At 46.2% G+C, this 25,518-nt stretch overlaps 1 protein-coding gene across 2 annotated transcripts in view; it reads left to right on the forward strand.

Annotated features, from left to right (window-relative positions):
• Window positions 1-4,183: 4,183 nt before the first annotated feature.
• The window catches only part of tlk2 (tousled-like kinase 2), a 153,116-nt gene continuing 131,781 nt past the window's right edge, over window positions 4,184-25,518 (forward strand). For both annotated transcript variants that reach the window (XM_085966614.1, XM_085966615.1), the window contains exon 1: window positions 4,184-4,432. The gene's annotated coding sequence lies outside the window, so the exon portion shown is untranslated. The remainder of the gene's footprint in view (window positions 4,433-25,518) is intronic.

The raw sequence follows: 25,518 nt of genomic DNA on the forward strand, positions 1-25,518 counted from the left end.
ACACTCACAAAGGCCTTTACCAGTACAATCGACTGGTATTTGGGGTAGCATCGGCCCCGGCTATGTGGCAGAGGGCAATGGAACAAGTCCTGCAAGGGATCCCGGGGACCCAGTGTTATTTGGACGACCCTGGTTACGGACGAAAATGACAATGAACACCTTGCCAACCTGGAACAGGTGCTCACGAGATTGCAGGAATATGGGCTACGAGCCAACCGTCCCAAATGCGAGTTCTTCAGGAGACAAATCTCGTATTGTGGCCACGATTGATGAGGAAGGGTTGCATAAGTCGCCGGACAAGATTGAGGCTGTAGTCAAGGCTCCAGCACCAGAAAATGTGTTGCAACTGAGGTCGTTCCTCGGGTTGGTGAACTACTACCATAAGTTCTTGCCGAATTTATCTATAATTCTGCACCCACTGAACGCCCTCCTTCAAACTGGTGTAACATGGAAATGGAGTGATGAGTGTAAGCGTGCCTTTCAGGAATGTAAATGCCAAATCACTTCAAAAGAAGTATTGGCCCACGACAACCCAACACTACCGATTCGGTTGGCATGTGATATGTCACCTTACGGCATTGGAGCGGTGCTGTCACACAAATTCCGTGACGGTTCAGAGAGGCCAATAGCCTTTGCATCGCGCTCGCTAACCTCAGCCGAGCGTAACTACGCCCAGATTGACAGGGAGGCCCTCAGCCTGGTGTGGGGGGTGAAGAAGTTCAATCACTATCTGCACGGGCAGAAATTCACCCTACTGACTGATCATCAACCCCTGGTCTCAATTTTTAACCCAAAGAAGGGCGTTCCGGTGATGACGACGCAACGGCTGCAAAGATGGTCACTTTTTCTAGGGGCACATCAGTATGACATAGAGTACAAAGGTATGAAACAACATGGAAACGCTGATGGGCTGTCGCACCTACCGTTGCCTACGGCGGAAGGAGCATCTGCAGTGGACCCTGTGGAGATATTCCATGCGACCATAGTCGAATGTTTGCCTGTTACAAACGCAAGTATTGAGAAGGAAACCCGAAATGACCCGACACACTCTCGGGTCTATGATTTGACGGTGAAGGGATGGCCAGCATATGGCGACTCACTGTTGCCAGCATTCTCGCCAAGGAGGGAACAGCTGTCAGTGTGCCGGGGAACCTTGATGTGTGGATCCCGAGTGGTAATTCCACCCAAGTTGAGAGATAGAGTACTCAATGAGCTTCACGAGGGTCATCTGGGAGGGGTAAAAATGAAGAGCCTAGCCAGGGCGTTTGTGTGGTGGCCGGGAATCGATAAAGAAATCGAGGATATGACCAAGAGATGCACAGGATGCCAGAAGGTCCAAAACGCTCCACCACAGGCCCCACTACATCCATGGGAGTGGCCCTCATCTCCATGGCAACGGGTACACATTGATTTCGCTGGTCCATTTATGGACTCAATGTTTCTAATCGCTGTGGACGCCCATTCGAAATGGCCAGAGGTCATTAAAATGTCCTCCACCACCACGGAGAAAACTATTGCAGTCCTAAGGACCATCTTCGACAGGAATGGGTTACCAGAACAGATCTGTTCTGACAATGGCCCACAGTTTGTGTCTGAGGATTTCCAGAGGTTCCTGAAGAATAATGGGGTGAAACATTACAAATCTGCCCCATATCATCCAGCCACAAATGGATTGGCTGAGAGGTTTGTTCAGACCTTTAAAAAGGCCATAAAGGCAATGTATAATGACGACATACCACTGCAACACAAGGTGGATAACTTCCTGTTTGCTCACCGGAATGCGACACATGCAGTAACCAACCAAACTCCAGCCGTACTGTTTTTTAACCGGAGACTAAGATGTCGCTTGGATTTGCTCAAACCAAACATAAGACGAGATGTTGAGGATAAGCAGTTCCAGCACATAAATGAGAAGCCAACCAGGAGCTTCAAGATAGGGCAACCAGTCTTGGCCCGCGACTACCGAACAGAAAAATGGCAGCCAGGCACGATATGCACACAGCAGGGACCACTAATGTACACAGTGGACGTTGGAGAGAGCATCGTGAGACGCTATGCTGACCAGATTCTAGAGTCACAGGAACAAGCCAAACCTGTACCACAAGGATGTGCACCTGGTAATGAGCCCGAAGTACAGATTGCGTCTACCTCAGAAGCAGGGGTATTGGAAGCTGACGAACCAAACAATGACAATGAGCCAGAATTGACTCCACCGCCAGAACAGGATACTCGAGAAAGGCGCTATCCAGTCCAGATCAGGAAGCCTCCTCAAAGACTGAACTTATAAATGACTATTTCAGTTGATGTATATATTACTGAGGAAATTGTAATTGTAATTAGTTATTATTTAGTTGTTAAATGAATGTTATGTACTGTTTATCTAAAAGGGGAGGATTTGTTGTGTATGTACCTTTAAGGGAATAACTGGTCTTAGACTGCAGTACCGGCAGTGACCACCCCTGTATAAAAGGCCCTAGCAGGCTTCTGTAGTTTCAGTTTCAAGCTGCCTCTTGTTCAGTAAAGTACCTGTTAAACTGTTCTCCCGAAGTCCGTGTATTATTGAGGCGCGGACTTTACAGCACGCATCTCTAATTTCCCATTTAATGCCATCCCCAACCTCCACATTACTGTTTGGGGGTCTGTATACCACTCCCACTAAGGTTTTCTGCCCCTTGGCATTTCTCAGTTCTATCCATACAGATTCCACATCATCAGAGCTAATATCCTTCCTTACAATTGTGTTAATCCCCTCTTTAACCAGCAATGCTACCCCACCTCCTTTTCTCCTCTCTTTCCTGAATATTTAATACCACTGGATGTTGAGTTCCCAGCCTTGGTCACCCCGGAGCCATGTTTCCGTAATCCCAATCATATCATATCCGTTTACCACTAATTCATCCACCTTATTACGAATGCTCCTCGCATTAAGATACAAAGCCTTCAGGCTTGTTTTTATTAACACTCTTAGACCTTTTAGAATTATTATTTAATGTGGACATGTTTGATTTAAACCATTGATTTCTCTGACTGACATGTTTGCTTTTCTCCTTCCTGTCTTTTGCTTCTATCCTTGTTTCTGTCTCCCTGCTCAGGTTCCCAACCTCCTGCCATTTTAGTTTAAACCCTCCCCCAGAGCACGAGCAAACACTCCCCCTAGGACATCGGTGCCGGTCCTGCCCAGGTGGAAACCGTCCAGTTTGTACTGGTCCCACCTCCCCCAGAACCGGTTCCAATGTCCCAGGAATTTGAATCCCTCCCCCTTGCACCATTCCTCTAGCCACGTATTCATCTGAAATATCCTTCTATTTCTACTCTGACTAGCACGTGGCACTCGTAGCAATCCTGAGATTACTACCTTTGAGGTCCTATTTTTTAATTTACCTCCTAATTCCCTATATTCAGCTTTTAGGACCTCCTCCCATTTTTTACCTATATCGTTGGTACCTATATGCACCACGACAACTGGCTGTTCACCCTCCCCTTCCAAAATGCTCTGCAGTCGCTCTGAGACATCCTTGACCCTTGCACCAGGGAGGCAACATACCATCCTGGAGTCTCGTTTGTGGCCGCAGAAACGTCTATCTATTCCCCTTACAATAGAATCCCCTATTACTATAGCTCAGGGTGAGTGGAGCTGCTCCCTGGGTCAGGGTGAGTGAGTGGAGCCGCTCCCTGGGTCAGGGTGAGTGAGTGGAGCCGCTCCCCGGGTCAGGGTGAGTGAGTGGAGCTGCTCCCTGGGTCAGGGTGAGTGAGTGGAGCTGCTCCCTGGGTCCGGGTGAGTGAGTGGAACTGCTCCCTGGGGTCCGGGTCAGGGTGAGTGAGTGAAGCCGCTCCCTGGGTGAGTGAGTGAGTGGAGCTGCTCTCTGGGTCAGGGTGAGTGAGTGGAGCTGCTCCCTGGGTCAGGGTGAGGGGGAAGTGAGTGGAGCCGCTCCCTGGGTCAGGGGGAGTGAGTGAAGCCGCTCCCTGGGTCAGGGGGAGTGAGTGAAGCCGCTCCCTGGGTCAGGGTGAGTGAGTGGAGCTGCTCCCTGGGGTCCGGGTCAGGGTGAGTGAGTGGAGCTGCTCCCTGGGGTCCGGGTCAGAGGGAGTGAGTGAAGCCGCTCCCGGGAGAGAGTGGCGGGGGAGGCTCCCTATTGTAATCTCGCGAGAGGACACTCGCTGTGCTTTATTGTTGATGAACTTTTAATCGGCTCGGCGGGGCCCTTTTCCCGGACGGGGACATCCCCGCTTTAAGAGCCAGTGAGTGGCAGGGGGCTCCGGGGCCAGGCAGCTCAGAGCCGCCAGCGGGAGGGCCGCTGATGTCGTGCTGTTCAGCCCGCCGCCACCACCAGCAGGCCGCGTGAATCCCGCCCTCCTCCTCCCGGCCAGGACTCGCACCCGGGCACGGACTGACTGACCGCAGGCCCGTCTCCTGTCGCGGGCCGCCGAGCACCAGGTAAGCGGGAGGGCCGCTGGAGGGAGGGTGTGTGTGAGCGAGCGGCCAGGCCTCGGCGGCAGGCAGCAGGTGTCCGCGGCCCGGGCACTTTCTGAGGGGGAGTTTGGTGAGGCTGGTTGCGAGGCCTGAGGCCCGGCGGTGGAGTTTGGGTTGGTGCAGCCGCGGATGGGGGGTGATTGCGCCCAAGGGGAAGGGGCTTTGGCGGGCGGGTTTCGGGGGGTTATTTTATTTCGGGCTGCCCTCGCCACGGGGCCATTTGACGACGCCCCGCGCGGTGCCAAATAATGTTCGCGGGCCAGCCCGTTGCGCATGCGCCGCCGTGGGCCGGCCAGTTTGCTGCGGACCGCGCCTGCGCAGTGCCGGCTGGGCCGAGCGCTGGCCGCTGGGCGCATGCGCGGCGGGCAGGCGCGGGCACTGCGCTTGCGCACGGGGGTCAGTGGGCAGAATCCTTGCGAAATAGTGAGTTGCCCGGGACCTGCTGCCGGGGGCTGGGGCCGCCTGAAGGTAAAAAGTCTCTTCATGGTAACACTGACAGCGGGGGAAGTCAATCTCCAAACCCTTCTCAAACTTATCAGCCCATTTCTCTTCCCCCTCCCTCTCTCCCCAATCCACTTACAACTCCACTTTCAAATTCCTAACTGTCCAGCCTTTGGCCCTCTCACCATGACATTTCTGCAGCTACCAGTCTGCTCAACTACACTCTCACTTCCACCTTTTGATGCCCTGGTCCCCATTAAAACCACTACTCTCTCTCTCTCTCTCTCCTCATCCTGGCTGTGCCCCCTGGTAAGGCCCTCATCTCTGTTCCTTTAAGTCCAAGGGACACAGACTTGCACGCTTATGGCGGACAACTGGTTTAACCATCCATTGCCAGATCTGGCTGGACCACCGAAAGCACTATCGGGTCCTGCTCTGGTCTGCCAAAACTGCTCACTGCATTCCAGGATGATCCTGCAATAAAGATACCCCCCCCCCCCCGCCAAGCTCCTTTTCACTACTGCAGTCTTTCTTCTTAAACCTGTCTCCTCCACCCTCGCCTCCAACAAGTGCGAGGACCTTATGGACTTTTTTGTCTCTAAGATTGAGACTATCCGATCAGCTGCCTCTGCCACTTCCCTCCCTTCCCTGAGCTCACCGGGCCAAACCTCCTCTAAGGTTCTCACCCCTAGCCCTGAACTCGCATCTTTCTCTAGTTTCTCTCCAATCTCCCCTCATGACCTCTCCGCGCTCATCTTGTCGATGAGACCCACTTTCTGCTCCCTCGACCCTATTCCCACTAAACTGCTGATCACCCAACTTCCCTTGCTGGCTCCTATGTTAGCTGATATTGTTAATGGTTCTCTCTCCTCCGGTATTGTTCCCTTTCCTTCAAATCTGCAGTCATTCTCCCTCCTCAAAAAAACAAAAAAAAAAAACAAGCCTTAACCCCTCTGTCCTTGCAAACTACCGCCCCATCTCCAACCTCCCTTTCCTCTCCAAAGTCCTTGAACGTGTTGTCGCCTCCCAAATCCGTGCCGCTTTCCTGCAATTCCATGTTTGAATGCCTTCAGTCAGGTTTCTGCCCCTGCCACAGTACCGAAATGGCTCTCATCAAAGTCACAAATGACATCCAATGTGACTGCCAAAGGTAAACTATCCCTCCTCGTCCTTCTCAACCTGTCTGCAGCCTTTGACATGGTTGACCACTCCATCTTCCTCCAACGCATCTCCACCATTGTCCAGCTGGGTGCGACTGCACTGGCCTGGTTCCATTCTTACCTATCGAATCGTAGCCAGAGAATCACCTGCAATGGCTTCTCTTCCTCCTCTCACACCGTCATCTCTGGTGTCCCCCAAGGATCTGTCCTCTGTCCTTTCCTATTTCTCATCTACATGCTGCCCCTTGGCGGCATCATCCGAAAACGCATGTATGCTGACGACACCCAGCTCTACCTCACCACCACCTCTCTTGACCCCTCCACTGTCTCTAAATTGTCAGACTGCTTGTCCGACATCCAGCGCTGGATGAGCAGAAATTTTCTCCCAACTAAATATTGGGAAGACTGAAGCCATTGCCTTCGGTCCCCGCCACAAACTCCGTTCCCTAGCCACCGACTCCATCCCTGTCCCTGGCCATTGTCTGAGGCTGAACCAGACTATTTGCAGCCTTGGTGTCATATTTGACCCAGAAATGAGCTTCTGACCACATCTGCGCCATCACTAAGACCACCTATTTCAACCTCCGTAATATCGCCCGACTCCGACCCTGCCTCAGCTCGTCTGCTGCTGAAACCCTCATCCATGCCTTTGTTACCTTTAGATTTCACTATTCCAACGCACTCCTGGCCGGCCTCCCACATTCTACCTTCCGTAAACTTGAGACCATTCAAAACTCTGCTGCCCGTGTCCTAACTCGCACCAAGTCCCAATCACCCATCACCCACCCCTGTGCTTGCTGACCTACATTGGCTCCCAGTTAAGTAAACGCCTCAATTTAAATTTTAAAAATTCTCATCCTTGTTTTCAAATCCCTCCATGGCATCACCCCTCCCTATCTCTGTAATCTCCTTCAGCCCTACAACCCTCTGAGATATCTGTGCTCCTCCAATTCTGGCCTTGAGTATCCCCTATTTTAATCACTCCACCATTGGCGGCCGTGCCTTCAGATGCCAAAGCCCTCCCTAAACCTCTCCGCCTGGAATTCCCTCCCTAAACCTCTCCGCCTCTCGACCTCTCTTTCCCCCTTTAAGGCGCTCCTTAAAACCTACCTCTTTCACCAAGCATTTGGTCATCTGCCCTAATTTCTCCCACCTAGAGGCTAGGTGTCAAATTTTGTTTTAAAACGATCCTGTGAAGTGCCTTGTGACGTTTTACTACGTTAAATATTAGTTGTTCTCTCTCTGTCCTCTCTCCAGTTTCCTCCCTCTCTCTCTCTCGCTCTCTCATGTTGCCTCTCTTTCTCTGTCCCATTGCCCCCCTGTCTCTCCTGATCCTCCCCCTCTCCTGATCCTCCCCTCCTGATCTCTCTCTCTCTTCCCCCCCCCCCCCCCATTCCCTCCCTCTCCCATTGCTCCTCCCGTTTACCCCCCTCTCTCCCGCTCTTCCCCCCCCCCCCCCCCCCCCCCCCCAAAGTACCTATAAGAGATGCTGTGATTGGAGGACTAGGTGTTAATGCTTGGGAGTTGGTTGTGGGGGGTGGTGAGAGGGATGCTGGTGCAGGTCAGCGGGAGGTGTTAATGTCTGCTTCCTGTTAAAAGTCATCCCCTTTACCCCCCGGAGGGGAGACTGTGTGGGAAGTTGATGAACAATGTAATGAGGGTCAATCCATTTGAACTAAGAGGAGCTGTGTGTGACGCAGTATGAGCAACAAAATGGTTCCAATCCAGTTGCCCTGATTAATTTTATCTTTTACAGAATGTTTATTTATGGATATAAAGTCTCCTCCCGGCCTATATAAAAGTTAGAAAATCATTTGTACTTCTGCCCAATATTTGAATGGGGAAGCTTGCGATGAGCATATCCAACTTGTTTAAAGTACACTGCCGAGAGGCAATACAGACTGTGTGCAGCACTTGTACCAGGGAATTAAATGATAAACTGAAGCACTGTAGTTGAGCCGCATCACTTCTTTATTAAGACATTTTATGCCAATTTTCTTTATGCAAATATTTTATTTAGTTTGAAGTTTAACAGGCCTTTCTTCATTTGAAATGATAAATTAGTGTGTTTTAGATGTGGGTGTCCATTCTGTTTGCATGTCTTTCAGTGCTGTAAGGGTGAGGATTCGATCGGAAAGGCGGCAGCACTAAAGTGGAATGTTTATTACATTTATTCCTTGGCAATCTTTTGAATTTTGAATTGCTGAATGTAAATAGTGGACAAATGGTTTTTCTTTCTATTGGGTAATTGTCTCTGAAAGTTGAAGTGTTTTTTGACATATGAACATTACAACAGTGACTACACTCAAAGTACTTCATTGGCTGTAAAGCGCTTTGAGACGGCCGGTGGTCATGAAAGGCGCTATAGAAATGCAAGCCTTTTTTATTTGTGAAAGATTCATCATCAGTTTACTCAAATATTACACCTCGTATGTCAGATGGTCCTGAGCACAGCTTTTCCTGCGTTATTCTGTGTGGATGGTGATTGTGGGCCTGGCTTTATTGGAGTATAATTGACCAATTTTTCAGGCTTTGACAGATGACTTTAGTTGGGGAAGAAAGCCTTCCGAGGGTAGAATGACCTTTTTAGATTAATTTACTGGAAGATTTGGCTTTGGATTATATCTCGGGCAGAATGTAATACAGGAGCAGCCTTACACCACCGGCTTCGACGAACCTTGTGTGCAAGTCGAGGCTCGAAACCAATCCTATCAGCAGAAAGGATGGGGTGTGAGACTTGAAGGACACGGAGGTTGAGGATGTACAAGGCCAGTTTATATTAATAAGTTTAGACGCTAACAATTTTTGAGGAGTGAAGAGTATAAGGCATCAGTGCACTGTGAGATGCTAGGACTGACAGTCTCACTACTTGTGATAGGGAAGCTCCTAGCTCTTGCTGCTTGGCAACACAGCTCCTGTTAACTGGCAGCAGTAATTGCAGAGATTTATTCAACATGAACTTATTTTTGGGAAATGCAGAGCGGCTTTCATGTAGAACTAGAACAAAACAGCTGATCCCAGCCCTAGTGGGACCTGGTTATAGTATATTTCTCAACATCCCTTCATTTGAGAATGAATTGACACCTGGAGTACTGTGCACAGTTTTGGTCTCCTTCTCTAAGGAAGGATATACTTGACTGAGATGTGGTGCAACGAAGGTTCACTAAATTGATTCTTGGGCTGAGAGGGTTGTCCTATGAAGAGAGATTCAGTAGAATGGGCCTATACTCTCTGGCGTTTAGAAGAATGAGAGGTGATCTCATTGAAACATACAAGATTCTGAGGGGGTTTGACAGGGTAGATGCTGAAGTTGCTTCTCCTGGCTGGAGAGTCTAGAACTAGGGGGCAGAGTCTCAGGATAAGGGGTTGGCCAGTTAAGACTGAGCTGAGGAATTTCTTCACTCACTTGTGAATCTTTGGAATTCTCTGCCCCAAAGGGCTGTGGAAGCTGAGTCATTGAGTATATTCAAGGCTGATGGGGATCGGGCGGGAAAGTAGAGTTGAGGTAGAAGATCAGCCATGATCTTATTGAATGGCAGAGCAGGCTCAACAGTCCGTATGGTATGTTGGCCTTTATTACAAAGGGATTGGAGTATAAGAGTCACGATGTCTTACTGCAATTATATAGGGCCTTGGTGAGACCACACCTGGAGTGCTGTGTACAGTTTTGGTCTCCTTACCAAAGGAAAGATATACTTTACTTAGAAGGAGTGCAATGAAGGTTTACTAGACTGATTCCTGGGATGAGGGGAGATTGACTAGACTAGGCCTGTGTTCCTTCAGATATGACTTGTTTAAGGAGAAAAATAAGTTCTGTAGTTAGATCCTCAAGTCGTTCCCTCAGTTGGCCTTGTCAATCCAGTGCAAAGGGTGGTGCGTTAGCAACTGACACAAGGCCAGTTTTATTAAGGGGTTGGGTGACATCACACTGGAGATGTGAATTTTGATTTTGGAGACTCTGCTTCATAGTTTGTTCCACAGTTCTTCAAAAATTTAATAAATACCAGATTCCTCCTGCAACCAAACTTGCTGTACAAATCTCATCTGTATTATGAGCTTTAAACTGAATTTGCTTCATTCAGCAATTTTGCATCATTATATACAGGCTGACCTAACTATAATGCGCCTTTTTAGTTCTGTTGTTGTAGCGGTTACGGTGGAGATACAAGGTTGTTTTGAGGTCTGTTTCATGTATCTTAAAGGGGTCAGGAGTGTGTTGAATTTGTTTACTTTCTCATGCTTTCTTTCAGCTTTGAATAAGCTGTAGTAACAGGGTTGGTAATGGCCCTTAACAAGATCTTGAGTCCTGACCTGGGGAGATGTGCTGTGGAAATGATGCTGCAAGCTGTCAATGCCAAATTGGTCCGAACCGTATGTGTCTACATGTGGCCTATCAATGAGTCATAAGATGGATTCCGAATTCCTCTAGTTTATGATTCCGAGCGCACGCATGACCTAGTGGCTATGCAAATATCACGTCTCGCTGCTAGGGTGGGGAGATGTTGCGCTCCACTTGCAGTAAGGCCTGTCAATATTAATAGCTGCAGGTGGGTGCCTAGTGATCCTGCTGTTAGTAGACTTTGGGTAAGAGATGATGTGGTAGATATTGGAATAGACATTGTCAAAACTTCACACATGTCTGTGCCACAAAAGTCAGGTGACCCGGCAGGAAGTTCCAGCAACACTCTAATCTAGGGCATCAATTAAAAGCATGCAAAGTACATTTTTAAAAATTGTTTCTCTTTCCTGCAAAGTTGTAAAATGCATTTGTAAAAATGTCCAGTGTAGTGCTGTGTAAGTATGTCATTGAGCAGATAATCTCCATGTTCCTGTTGTATATTTATGGTAAATGTGTTTTTTATTTGGGTCATTACTGCTCTGCTCCATCAAATTGCAAATGTTACTTTTATGAAGAAACTCTGAAGGCTGGAATTTGCTGGTATTGGAGACTCTAAGTGAAGTGCCAAGGCCCCCTGTTCAGGGCACCATCAAGGCTGAAGAGATAGGGAAAGGAAGTTGGTGTTCCCTAAAGTAGGGGATCAGCAGGTAGTGTGGGAGTGACCGAATAATCATGCATAGATTTTGGATGGAGCGAGCTTGATGGGCTGAAGGGCCTTTTCTCAATCTGGATTGTCTTATGTTCTTAACAGGAGAGCAGACGAGGTATATTGGGAAGTGATGCCGTACTTGGGTTAGTTATAAGCATAGTCACAATTTTGAGATCCGGGCAAAAGAGACTAGGAGACTGTGGGGATCTATTTTATTTTGCATTTTTATTTTGAGAACCACACCTGGGGCTCTCTTGCCGTGTCGGAGCTCCAAATTTTGAGAACCTAGGAGTTTGATCGGCTTACCACCCACTTGTTGACCTTGTTGGAATATATAATGGCAGCGACTCTGCCCACAATCTTTCAAAGCTCCTTGGATTTGGATGTTGTACAGGAGGGTTGCCAATCTACTGCCTCTCCAAGAGGGGGAAAAAAGGGGAACGACCAAGTAATTATAGTCTGGCCTGCCTAACATCGGTAGCGGGTAAATTTCTAGAGGTCATAATACAGGATAAAATGAATACTTGATATAAAAATGAGTTAATTTAAGAACAGCCTGCTCATTTATAAGGCAATTTGTCTAATAATTTTAATGGAGTTATTTGAGGAATTAGTGGAGAATAATATTGATAAAGGAAATGGCAGTGGATGTGTGCATGTGGATTTTCAAAAGGCGTTTGATAATGTGCCACATAGAAGGAAGGATTGGTGATAAAACCAAGGGGTATTAAAGGCAGCATAGATGGGAAGTAAGTTAAGGGACAATGCAGAGAATAGTGGTTAATGAATGTGTTTCAGACTGGAGGGACAGACACCAGGGGTCAGTGTTGGGAACATTGCCCAGCTCAAAAATGTATGAATGATCTGCATTCTGGTATAAGGGCACAATATCAAAATTCGCAGATGGTACACAGAGTTTGGGTAACTGAAGAGATGTCTAAAGCCCTTTAGGAGGACATGGACAGGTTAGTGGATTGGGCAGATGGGTGTCCGATGACGTGGAGAAATGTGTGCTGCTGAATGAGGGGACATCTACACTAAATGGCAAAAAGTTAAAAGGAGTGGAGGAGCCGAGACTCGAGTTCAGATATATGTTACAATTGGGAGGGCAGGTTTATATAAAAAGTAAGCATATGGGATTATAGTTAAATAACGACCTCAAGTACAAAAGCAAAGGGATAGCTAAATCTATCCAAATCATTGAGGCCACAGTTAGTATATGGTGTCTAGTTTTGAGCACCTTGCATTAGGAATGATGTCAAGACCATGGAAAGAATACAGAAGAGATTTACTAAAATGATACCAGGAATGAGCGTTTTTAGTTGTGAGTCTAGAGAAATTGGGGTGCTTATCACCAAAAGAGATCTGCTAGTGTTCCACATTGAAGGGTTTTAATGGGGGTAAATAAAAGAAAACTGCTTCCACTGTTTAGCAAATTGGTAACTAGAGACAATAAATTTAACATGGAATGAACAGAGAGGGGATAGGAGATTTTTTTTTTACGCGTGGGGTTGTGAAGATGTGGAATGCCAGAAACCTATGGAAGCAGGATCCATAATATAGCTTTTAAAAGAGAAGTGGATAATTCTTCAAGGGGCATAGGGGTAAAGATCAGAGGAACAGGACTCGGTGAACAGCTTTTTCATCGTGGGGAAACTGCATCTTTCGGTGCTGTTAAAAGTCAATGATTCTACTAGGCAATGTTCGGTGACCGTGAAGACTGAGTGTAGTGTTCAGGTGAAGTGAGGCTAGACAGTGAAAGATAATTGGAGCAAGGACGTGCAGGCATAATTCGGTCCCCATTTTAAAGTCATCTTTTATCTTTGAAGCTTCTCTGTCTGTCTTCCCCTCAGCCCTGAGGATGCATTCAATCTGTCAGGGTAACCAGAACTGAACTAAATGTGTATTTCACTTCCCCCTTCTCCCCACCCCAACATGAGTTTATAAGGAAGATGTATCGAATCAGATTTTGTATACATGGGTGGAAGACTTGCATTGACCTATTAACATTGTTGTAACAATCTGATATGAATCTCTGCATCGCACCTCCAACAAACCCAGAGGGAAATAATGAGCTTTTTAAAAAAAAAAAATCATCCCCAAAATTTGAGCATGATAAATGACTCTTGGCGAATGATTGTGATTGGGCAGGACATTCACAAAAACGCAGATTGGCAACCGCTTTACAAAATGGTAGGAGGGTGTGAGGCTGAAGGGCCTGCTCATAATAAAGTGAGTCTGGTTCATAATTCTGGGCTGTTCTGTTTGGTTATGGAAGCTTTGCATGTTATTTCTAAAGCTTCCATTTCATTTAAAATTGTACGTCGACATTCTATAGAGGGTATATACAGGACTGGTTGCTAGTCAGTGGGCGCACAGAATTGTAATGTGTGTGTCAAAGGAGCAGTTTGCTGTAAATTGAGTGTTTAGTTCGTGAGGAGTAGTGGTGTGCATTCCATATATCATTGGAAGTCCGCGTTTCCTCTCCAGCACTTTGTGTTTGATACCTGCATGTTGTATTAGCAGTTCCAGGCTTTTGTTTCCAAGCTGACATGCAATATTTATTATATCTATTACTTTGAAATGGCTCCGGTTCAACAAATCTGTAAAGTTGCTTTCAGAGTGTATGCTTTTTGATTACTTTGGAAAATCGTGTTTTCAACCAAAATTTTAATTGGGGATTGACTTACCGTTTCTGCTTGAAGACCCCAGTGGCAAACATTTAGTATCTTGAGTTAAATATATTCACTAGGTTAAGCTAACATGTCCGAAGCTTGTCATTACTTCCTCCTTGCTGTTGTATTTTGTCTGGAACCTCTCCTTAAGGTGCCGCCATCCCTTGTTCCACCTGTGTCCAATGTAGCTGACAGTAATTCCACTAACGTGGGTAATTGAGAACCTGGGGGGTGCAGCTTGCGCACTGGGGCGAGTGAACTTGTGTCACTCCCCGAGGATAAAAATCCCAGGTGTGATTTGTTTTAAATGGAAGTGATTGCATTCTGCTCTCCTCGAACCCGAACTCTCACCCACACCCCGGCGTAAGATCGCACCTGCAACTTTCGCACTGCGCGAGCAATCCTATTTTCCTCTCCCCTATTCCTCTGGTATAAAAGTCGCAGGTGCGACATTTACACTAGTGCGAGTGCCCTTATTCTATTCCCCATGATGTAAAAGTCCCTGGTGTGACCATTACACTGAATTTTATGTTGTCGCTGTTTGTGTGCTCGTTGAATTTCTTAATTATAGCTTTTCAAACTTAATTTTAGAAAGCGCTTTAGAATTAGAGCTGCATGAGCCCACCCGTCTTAATTTTTAAGTAGAGTTCTGAACAAACAAAGATTTTTTCAATTCTTAATGAATGCCACTACATTCTTTTTAAAATGTCACTACATTCTTTTAAAAATGCTAATCTTTTTAAAAAACTTTGTGTGCTTTTAATTTTCCCCAATTGTTTTAAGATGCTCGTAAATCAGCTTCTTATTTGGTCTAACCTGGGAGCCCCGTAGACACTATTTGTGGGTGGGAGTGGTGAGCATCCTGTAAATCCTGTGTGCCATGGGTGGGGTGAGCGTGGTCCCGATTCCTTTTGGAAAGGACTAACTGGTGAGGTGTGAGGAACTGAGAGGATGCCTTCATTGGCTGAATGGCCTTAACGACACAGCCCGGGATGGAATGAAAGTGGATGGAAAGGATGAGACACAGCACAGGCTGATTCGCCATTTCTGATGGGAAGGTCGGCAGCTTTTGAATGATCTGATTTGTCCAATTTTATCTGATCATGCTCTGTGAAGAGCCTTGGGATGTTACACTGCGTTAAAGCTGCTATATAAATGCCAGTTGTTGATTTATAGCATTTTTCCCTCATTGATGCAAATCAGACTGGCAGTGACAATTCCAGACTTTAAACTAACGGAATGCTGCTGTGGCTCGTGTGCTCTGAAAAGGCAGTATCTTTACTTTCCCTATTTATGCTTTAACTAATAATGACTGGGGACATGTTAAAGCTTTACTCAGCGGGGTGGTGAGGCGCAGGGGCACGCTCTTGGGTTTGGGTGCCCCGACACAGCCCAGTTGAAGGAAGTAGTTCCAGAAATTCAACCTGTACATGATTTTTTTTGCTGGAGAACTGTGAAGGAAGGGTCTGGAGGAGAAACAAACAGCCCAGCATCAGCGATTTGGAGTGGGTTGTGTTAGGGTGTGGCGAGAAACCCAGAATAAAGGGCCTAATTGTAGAACGAATGTAACGTGTATCAAGTGCTTAAAATATAATTGAGTCCAAATGTTCAGAGAGAATGAAATTCTGTTCCACTCAGCATGCAGTACACGTGCACTATGTTAAATATGTAATGCGATATATTCGCCCCATGCCAAAAATTGAGACGCTGTTTCAGAAAGTTCAATTTTCTGCTATTTGATTTGAGTTAATGCTGTAATCCAGTTCCTCAAATGTAACACCATTTTGTGTCCGTTATGATTTCTGTGCACGTACATGTAATCTTGTGTCTGATAATAGACCTGATTTCCACTTGTTCCCAGTTTCCCACCCCTGGCCCCCCAAGATGGGCTCACAGATAAATCGGTTATAAAAGCCTTGAGTCATGATGCTTAATTAAGCAAAACTCCCTTTACTCGATAGATGTTCTGTATTTAGAAGCAGGAAACAAAAGCACATCTGAAGTGGAGGATAATTTGATCATTTATACCGCACGTGATTTCATCTCCCTTGTGAAATTTTCCATATTTCATAAAAATGACATCTGCGAGGGACAGTGACATCAGCTGAACCACTCCAGAGTCATCTCATTTTACATTAAATATTTCACATCCGAGTCATTATCTGGGCCATTTACTACTGATCCTTGTCTGGGCTCAGTTCTGTATAAAGCCCCACTCTAGGATGTCAGGTCAGTGCATAAACTAGGCTGGCACTCCAGTGCAGCACTGAGGTGCTGTCCTCCTTATGAATTGTGAAAGAGAATCTGTTTGCTTGTCCGGTGGACATAAAAGATTCTACTTGGAGTAAGGAGGTCTCCCCAGTGTTCTGACCAGTGCTGTTGATGTTCCACACACATTGAGCATTGGTCACCACTTTGATTGGGTTAGCCAAAGGAAGACCTTTCATTTCTACAGCGCTTGTTAATGATCTGATGACGGCTCTTCTCCGAGGCAGTGTCTGTGGGCGACAAGGCACTAATTCAGCAAAGGGCTCAAGTGGTGTCATAACAGTAGGGTATCAAGCCGAACCTTTTATGGGATGACTGTTTTGAGACTCGTGGTCCAAGTATGTTATTTAGTTTACTGTAATACTACAAATCTGATCCACTGCTGGCGCGATTAATGTTGTAATTGACTTCAGTGGAAATGGCAAATGGTCAGCTCCATTTACCCGTGATCAGCGCAAGTGATGGGGACTGTACCCATGCAGTTCTCTGTTCTACTATTTTGAAGTGACTGTTAACTCTTTCATTGAAATAGCAAACAATGGAATTCCATCGGAATGCATTGAACACCACACACTGATCTGAATCAAACAATTTCAAAACCCAGGTGATTTTGTGAAGTGAAGGAGGTGCGCCAGCTGTTTTGAGGGATGCTTGATGGTTCGAAATGTTGAAGCAAATGGTTCTAAGTTGTCTGAGAAAGTACTTGCTGTTTTTCATACATTACGAACCAGTAAATCTATTGCGACGTGTTTACCGATCTTGTGATTTTTTTTTTTAATTGCACGAGTCAGTGGAGTCATCAAGATTCATATGGAAAGATTTCTTGCATTTAAAAAAGAATCTATAATTAGTTTTTTTTTTAAAAACCGTAACTGCTGAGTGTAACAGGTAGACAGCTGTCGTTTCTAGTGCCAAACACTGACATATTTAATTCTTAAGCCCAACCATCCTGTTGATTTTGAACCATAATAATCATCACTGTGTTTAAAGCGTGGTGGCTTAATCCCTTAATTCAGAGGCTGACTCCATTTACAGGTAATTGCCCCACTAGGCTGTAATTTTTAAAAGGGCCGTGTGTCCTAGTAAGCAGTTGACTGTTCAGTTCATGTAAAGATCTTGTTTGATTTTTTTGTTGGTGTTCTAGATAACATTTCCCCCCCCCCCCCCTTTTCTGGTTCTTGCCTCCCAGTTTCGTGCACATTCTGCAGCTGCAAGAGTCTGGGTGGAGGGGGGGGTGGAGGAAATGCCCCACTTTCAGGTCTTGAACCAAATGTTCATTTGCGAGTGTGGCATGGGGTGGTTTTAACTGGTATTCCTGTAGGTATGAAAATCCCCAGTCTACAATCAATCCCTCGTCTCTACCCCTTCAGCTCTTCTCTCCTTTCCCTTGGATGTGCCTGAGTCAAGAACGTGCTGTGGGGAGAAGATCTGTTTTTGACTAAGTGACAGGCTTGTTGCTGTGTCCGATTGACTATTTTATTGAAGATGACGAGAGTGCTTATCTGGTCATCTTACTTTATTACAACTTCAAAACATGAAGGCTGGAGTGAGAAATGGCAATTCACCTGGTGATGCCTAGTTCCTCCAACAACCGGTAAAGTATTGTTAAGCTACAGGAGGGGGAGAGCTATTGTTGGTGAGCCAGTACACTTCAAAGTTGCAAGATGCACTTCTGTGGCAAGACGAGCTACTATTGTAACGTTCTTAATTTCTAACTTCAAATCGCTACCACCAATAGTATTTTACTCTGGGTTTGTATAGCTCAAAATAGTCTCTACAGACACCGCTTAAAGATACTTTCTGGGATCCTGGTTGGAAAGGCTGATGGGGAATTATAAACCTGACATTGGTAGTGGGGAAAATGCTAGAGTCCATTATAAAAGATGTAATAGCAGAGCACTTGGAAAACAGTGACAGGATCGGACAAAGTCAACATGGATTTACAAAAGGTATATCGTGCTCGACTAATCTACTGGAATTTTTTGAGGATATAACTGGTAGAATAGATAAGGGAGAACCAGTGGATGTGGTGTATTTGGACTTTCAGAAGGCTTTCGATAAGGTCCCGCATAAGAGATTAGCGTGTAAAGTTAAAGCACATGGGATTGGTGGTAAGGCACTTACTTGGATAGAGAACTGGTTGGCAGACAGGAAGCAAAGAGTTGGAATAAATGGCTCTTTTTCCGAGTGGCAGGCAGTGACTATTGGGGTACCGCAGGGATCGGTGCTAGGACCCCAGCTATTCACAATATATATAAATGATCTAGACGAGGGAACTAGATGTAATATCTCCAAGTTTGCAGACGATACAAAGCTGGGTGGGCGTGTGTGCTGCGAGGAGGATGCCGAGAAACTCCAGTATGATTTGGACAGGTTGGGTGATTGGGCAGATGCATGGCAAATGCAGTATAATGTGGATAAATGCGAGGTTAGCCACTTCGGTGTCAAAAACACGAAGACAGATTATTATCTGAACGGCAATAGATTGGGAAAGGGGGAAGTGCAACGAGACCTGGGTGTCCTTGTGCACCAGTCGCTGAAGGTAAGCATGCAGGTGCAGCAGGCGGTTAAGAAGGCAAATGGTATGCTGGCCTTCATAGCGAGAGGATTCAAGTACAGGAGCAAGGATGTTTTGCTGCAGTTGTACAGGGCCTTGGTGAGACCACACCTTGAGTATTGTGTGCAGTTTTGGTCGTCTTCTCTGAGGAAGGATGTTCTTGCCATGGAGAGAGTGCAGCAAAGATTCACCAGACTGATACCTGGGATGGCAGGAATGACGTATGAGGAGAGATTGGGTTGATTAGGCTTATACTCGCTAGAGTTTAGAAGAATGAGAGGGGGTCTCATTGAAACTTATAAAATTCTAACCGGACTAGACAGACTAGATGCAGGAAGGATGTTCCCGATGGCGGGAGAGTCCAGAACCAGGGGTCACAGTCTAAGGATAAGGGGTAAGCCATTTAGGACTGAGATGAGGAGGAATTTCTTCACCCAGAGAGTGGTGAACCTGTGGAATTCTCTGCCACACAGGGCAGTTGAGGCCAATTCATTAAATATATTCAAGAGGGAGTTGGATATATTTCTTGAGGCTAAAGGGATATGGGGAGAAAGCAGGGACCGGGTACTGAATTTGGATGATCAGCCATGATCTCATTAAATAGCGGAGCGGGCTCGAGGGGCCGAAAGGCCTACTCCTATCTTCTCTGTTTCTATGTTTCTATTAACAGGTTCTGCTGAGGGAGTTTTGAGGAGCTAGGGTCTAAATGAATAAGCAGAACCTCAAGGGTAATAATCTCTGGATTACTATCTGAACCACATGCAAATTGGCATAGGGTCAAGCAGATCAGAGTGTTAAATGTGTGACTCAAAGAGTGATGTGGGAAGAAGCAGTTTCAATTCATGGGGAATAACAACAGAAAATGCTGGAAAAACTTAGCAGGCCAGGCAACATCCATGGAGAGAAAATAGAGTCAAAGTTTCGGGTGAACCCTTTGTCAAGACTAAAGAAGCACAGGAAATGAAATAGATGAAGAGGCCAGGCTGGGAAAGAACAAAAGAGAAGTGAAGAGACATTAAGAGGTATTCAGAACGAGACGAGATGGTGATAGGTCTAATGGAGACAAAAGACGGCTCTAGATTAGGTGTGAAATGCGCTGGCAGAATGGGAGACAGCTGCCATGTGGGAGAGAGGGGGGGAAAAAGAAAGTGGGGAGGGGGGTGGGGGGAAAGGATAAAACAAAGGTGTGGATAAATAATTTATTTATCTTTTATTTTTTTTATATATATAAATCGGTACTTCTGTCTGTCATTCTGTCTGTCTGTCTTGAATAAACTCGAAAGTTATAGAGCGTACCTACACGTGCGTTATGTCGAAAGAAAGCTGACGATTCCAGAACCGTCATAAGCGTATTTACTTTTCGGTCGGACTAAAATTGTTCGCGCGTTATGCAAAAAACCTTAAATTAAACTCATTATCTGCTAATAGCATTGATTGACTGACGTCAAGGTCGACCAATCCTACAGTTCAGTCGCCTGATGGTTGGCCAATCACTGCGTCTGTGGGTGGGACTAATGCTTTTCAACTCGGGCATCGGGCAGCCATTGCTTCACTACTTCCAGCTCAAAATCTGCTAATCCAGCTTCTAAAAAGTTAGTATCTCTTTTAAAAATAACATCACATTTACCAAAAACGTTTTATAAGTACTTTCACTTTCATCTTTGAAGCTATTAAAAGGTAGAAATGTTGCCCGGCAGCAGATTCACAGAGGGACATAGAGACAGGTCCCAAAGCCTGGGACTCGATTTAAACCGCCCGGCCCAAAACAGCCCTGGCAACACCGGGGCCCCCCCAGCTAGTATAACTATAAATGTAATAGGGTCCGAGGTTATGATCTGAAATTGTTGAACTCGATATTGAGTCCGGAAGACTGCAGAGTGCCTAATCGGAAGATGAGGTGCTGTTCCTCGCGTTTACGGTGAGCTTCCGTGGAACAGTGCAAGAGGCCGAGAATGGTGAGGTCTGAGTGGGAATGGGCTGGTGAATTAAAATGACAGGCGACTGGAAGCTCGGGGTCACTCTTACGGACTGAATGGAGGTGTTCCGCAAAGCGGTCACCCAATCTGTGTTTGGTCTCCCCAGTGTAGAGGAGACCACATCGTGAGCAGCGAATACAGTATACTAGATTGCAAGAAGTACAAGTAAATTGCTGTTTCACCTGGAAGGGGTGTTTGGGGCCCTGGACAGTGGGAAGGGGGGAGGTATAAGGGCAGGTGTTGCATCTCCTGCGCTTGCACGGGAAGGTGCCAGGCGAAGGGGAAGGGGTGCTGGGGGTGATAGAGGAGTGGACTAGGGTGTCTCGGAGGGAGCGGTCCCTACGGAATGCTGGGAGGGGAGGGGGAGATGCATTTGGTGGTGGGATCACTTTGGAGGTGGCGGAAATGGCGGAGGATGATCTGTTGAATGTGGAGGCTGGTGGGGTGAAAGTTGAGGACAAGGGGAACCCTATCGTGGTTCCGGGAGGGAGGGGCAGGGGTGAAGGCAGAAGTGCGGGAGATAGAACGGACACAGTTGAGGGCCGTGTCAACCATGGTAGAGGGGAATCCTCGGTTGAGGAAAAAGGAAGACATGTCGGAAGCACTGGTGTGGAAGGTGGCATCGTCGGAGTAGACACGACTGAGACGGAGAAACTGGGAGAATGGAATAGAGTCCTTAAAGGAGGTGGGGTGGGTGGAAGTGTAGACCAGGTAGCTGTGGGAGTCAGTGGGCTTGTAGTGAATGTTGGTCAATAACCTATCCTCAGCGATGGAGACGGAGAAGTCGAGGAAGGGAAGAGTCAGAGATGGACCATGTGAAGGTGAGTGAAGGGTGGAAATTGGAGGCAAAGTGAATGAAATTGTCTAATTCAGGACGAGAGCAGGAAACCGCACCGATACAGTCATCAGTGTATCGGAAAAAGAGGTGAGGGCGGGGATCCGAGTAGGACTGGAACAAAGAGTGTTCCACATATCCCACAAAAAGGCAGGCATAGCTATGAGCCATGCGGGTACCCATAGCAACACCTTTGATTTGGAGGAAATGAGTGGAGTTAAAGGAGAAGTTGTTCAATGTGAGAACAAGTTCAGCCAGGCGGAGGAGGGTAGTGGTGGATGGGGACTGGTCGGGCCTCTGTTCAAGGAAGAAGTGGAGCGACCTCAGGCCATCCTGGTGGGGGATGGAGGTGTAGAGGGATTGTACGTCCATGGTGAAAAGGAAGCGGTTGGGGCCAGGAAACTGGAAACTGTTAAAGTGGCGGAGGGCGTCCGAAGAGTCACGGATGTAGGTGGGAAGAGACTGGACAAGGGGAGAAAAGATAGTCGAGATAGGAAGAGAGAAGTTCCGTGGGGCAAGAACAGGCTGAAATGATGGGTCTACCAGGGCAGTCCTGTTTGTGGATCATGGGGCACTGGCACTAGTACTGGGGAAAGAGGGAGCTGTTCCTTCGGGACGGGCTCCACTTAAACCGGGCTGGGACCAGCATCCTGGCGAATCGAATAACTAGGGCTGTAGATAGGGCTTTAAACTTAAAACAAAAAGGGGGGAGGGGTCAGGTGAGGGGAAATTTAGAAATCTAAAGCGAAAGGTCATGGCAATGACGCATGTAGCAAGTTGGGTAAAAATAAGCAGAGTGTGACAGGAAGGGACAGAGAGTTTAACGGTAGCAGTGCAGCAGAGAATAAAGTCAAAGCAGGGAATAATGGTAATTTTTTTTTAATTAAAGGCTCTTTATCTGAATGCACGAAGCATTCGCAACGAGATAGACGAACTAGTAGCACAAATAGAGATAATTGGGTTTGATCTAATAGCCATTACAGAGACGTAGTTGCAAGGTGGCCAAGGTTGGGAACTAAATGTTCCAGGGTACTTGACATTTCGAAAAGACAGGCAGAATGGAAAAGGAGGGTGAGTAGCCCTGATAATAAAGGATGACATAAGGACAGTAGAGAGAAAGGATCTTGGATCTTGGCTTGGAAGTAGAATCAGTATGGTGGAGATAAGGAATGACAAGAGGCAGAAAACACTGGTAAGAGTAGTATATAGGCCCGCTAACAGTAGTTATACCGTTGGACAGAATATTAATCAAGAAATAGGAGCTTGCAACAAAGGTAATGCAATAATCGTGGGGGACTTTAATCTTCATATAGACTGGACAAATCAAATTGTCAAAGGTAGTCTGGAGGACGAGTTCATGGAATGCATTCAGGACAGTTTCCTAGAACAATACGTCATAGAACCAACCAGGGAACAGGCTGTTTTAGATCTTTGTATTGTGTAATGAAACAGGGTTAATTAGCAATCTCATAGTAAAGGATCCTCTGGGGCAGAGTGATCATAATATGATAGAATGTAACATTAATTTTGAGAGTGACTTGCCCAAGTCCAAAACTAGATTCATAAACTTAAATAAAGCCAATTACATAGGTATGAGGGTGAGTTGGCTAAGGTAGATTGGAAAAATAGATTAAAATATATGGTGGTAGATAAGCAGTGACTAACATTTAAAGAAATATTTCATAATTCTCAACAAAAATACATTCCATTGAGAAACAAAAACTCCATGGGAAAAGTGATCCAACCGTGGCTAACTAAAGATGTTAACGATAGCATTAGATTGAAAGAAGAAGCTTATAATGTTGCAAAGAATAATAGTAATTGGGAGATTTTCAGAAACCAGCAAAGGATCCCCAAAAAACTGATTAAAAGGGGAAAAAAATAGATTTGAGAGAAAACTGGCAAGAAATATAAAAGCAGATTGTAAGAGCTTCTACAAGTATGTAAAAAGGAAGAGTGTAGCAAAAGTAAACGTTGGTCCCTTAAAGGCTGAAATTATTATGGGGAATAAAGAAATGGCAGAAATGTTAAGCAAATATTTTGTCTTCACAGTAGAAGACACAAAAGGCATACCAAAAATGGTGGGGAACCAAGGGTCTAATGAGGGTGAGGAACTTAACGTAATTAATAGAAGTAGAGAAAAAGCCTACAAATCCCTTGGACCTGACGGCCTACATCCTAGGATTCTAAAAGAGGTGGCTGAAGAGATTGTGGATGCATTGGGGAATCAAGGGATATGGAGATCGGGTGGGAAAGTGGAGCTGAGGTCGTTGATCAACCATGATATTGAATGGCGGAGCAGGCTCGAGGGGCCGTATTGCCTACTCTTATTTCTTATGTTCTTGTGACTCTCCCTGGGTCTGTGATGCTATTGACTCTCCCTATCTCGGCTCATTGATGCAGCCAGTGGGGGCGCCGGCTTGTCTCCTGCCGCTGGTTCTTTGAGTCGCAGCGCTTGTGCAGCAGGCTGCAAGCTGAATGTAAAACTGTTGGGATACGCCAAGACTGGTGGCCAGGAAGACTTGCAAACCAGTTTTAGTGAGTCCTTGCATTATGACAGCTGGCTGCACAAGACTCTCATCTACGGGAACCAATTGCACAAGTGTGTATCTTGCATGACGTAAAAACTGATATAAGTTCGGAGGAGCTAGATCTGTTCGTTATATTGCCGGGCATCTTTGACATTTCAAGTGGAAAGATCTGCAAGTTTCACCTGTCCATTGTTACCCGACTGAAATCTGAGCGGCAGTGCTGGCCCATGTCCCAAGTTGTACGGTCATATTCTTTACCCAACTAATGTAACTCAGCGAGTTATGATGATTTTGGAATGCGCTGCCTGAAAAGGAAGCAGATTCAAGGGTAACTTTCAACAGGTCCTAAGCTCTGGAACTCCTACCCTAAACCTCTCTACCTCTCCTTTTAAGACGCTCCTTAAAACCTAGCTGTTTGACCGAGCTTTTGGTCATCTGCCCTAATATCTCCTTATGTGGCTTGGTGTCGAACCTTTTTTGATAACGCTCCTGTGAAGCGCTTGGGTGGAACGTTTTACTATGTTAAAGACGCTATATAAATACCTGTTGTCATCCGTCGTTGTTGTCTTCGGAATTTGATCTCTGTCTAAAAAAGGAAAAGTTTGCAGGTTTATGGGGAAGAGCAGGGGAGTGGGACGAATTAGTAGCTCTTCCAGAAAGCCGGCACAGGTACGATGGGCCGAATGGCGGTCTCCTTTGCTCTGATGCTACCTGCTTGAGAGATCCCACCCAGTGTCTTTCTTGAGGGCCCATCTTGGGAGCACAGCACCACCAGTGTGCCCTGCAGTTCCCTGCACAGCGAGCTCCTGATTTCAGTTGTGCCACTATGGGAGGTTGTTGGGTGATGGACAGGTGCTCTCTCTACAGACACACACAGTTGTTTAGTTTGTTACTTTTTTTAAACTAATTGTGAAGAAATGTGAATGGTACTACAGTCCTCACCCAGTATTTCGTTTATCGTGGTTTGATGTAACTTGCATTGATATATTGCCTTTTGTCTATCAAATGTCCAAATGCCCTTCACAACCAGTGGATTACTTTTGAAGTGCATTCAATGTGGACTAACACGTCAGCCATTTTGTGCACATCACGATCCCACAAACAGCAAGGAGATGAATGTCCGACATGGTCTGTTTTCGGTGATGTTGGTTGAAGGAGGAATGTTGGTCAGAATGCTGGGACAATTCACTGTTCCTCAAATATCTCCATGTATGTCGTGTGTGATGCTGAGCTGCTGATCTTGTGTTGTCCACCCCTGCCACTGAAACCGTTCACGTATATAACACCTCCACACTATCTCCAGTCCACTCTCCATAAACTTCAGCTCGTCCAAAACTCCACTGCCTGTGTACTGTCCTACACCAAGTCCCGCTTGCCCATCCGAGACCTACATAAGCTTCCAGTCCACCCAACGCCTCAAATTTAAAATCCCTTTTTGGTCTCAAACTCCCTATCTCTAACCTCCTTCAGCCCTGCAACCTGCACCCTCCCCTGTATCCCAAACTCTCCGTTCCTCTGATTCCAGCCTGTTGTGCATCTTCCCCCTTCACCCTACCATT

This window comes from Somniosus microcephalus, chromosome 24 (assembly GCF_052327205.1).
Source record: "Somniosus microcephalus isolate GS21.2 chromosome 24, FLI_Smic_1.0, whole genome shotgun sequence".
Lineage (NCBI taxonomy): Eukaryota > Metazoa > Chordata > Chondrichthyes > Squaliformes > Somniosidae > Somniosus > Somniosus microcephalus.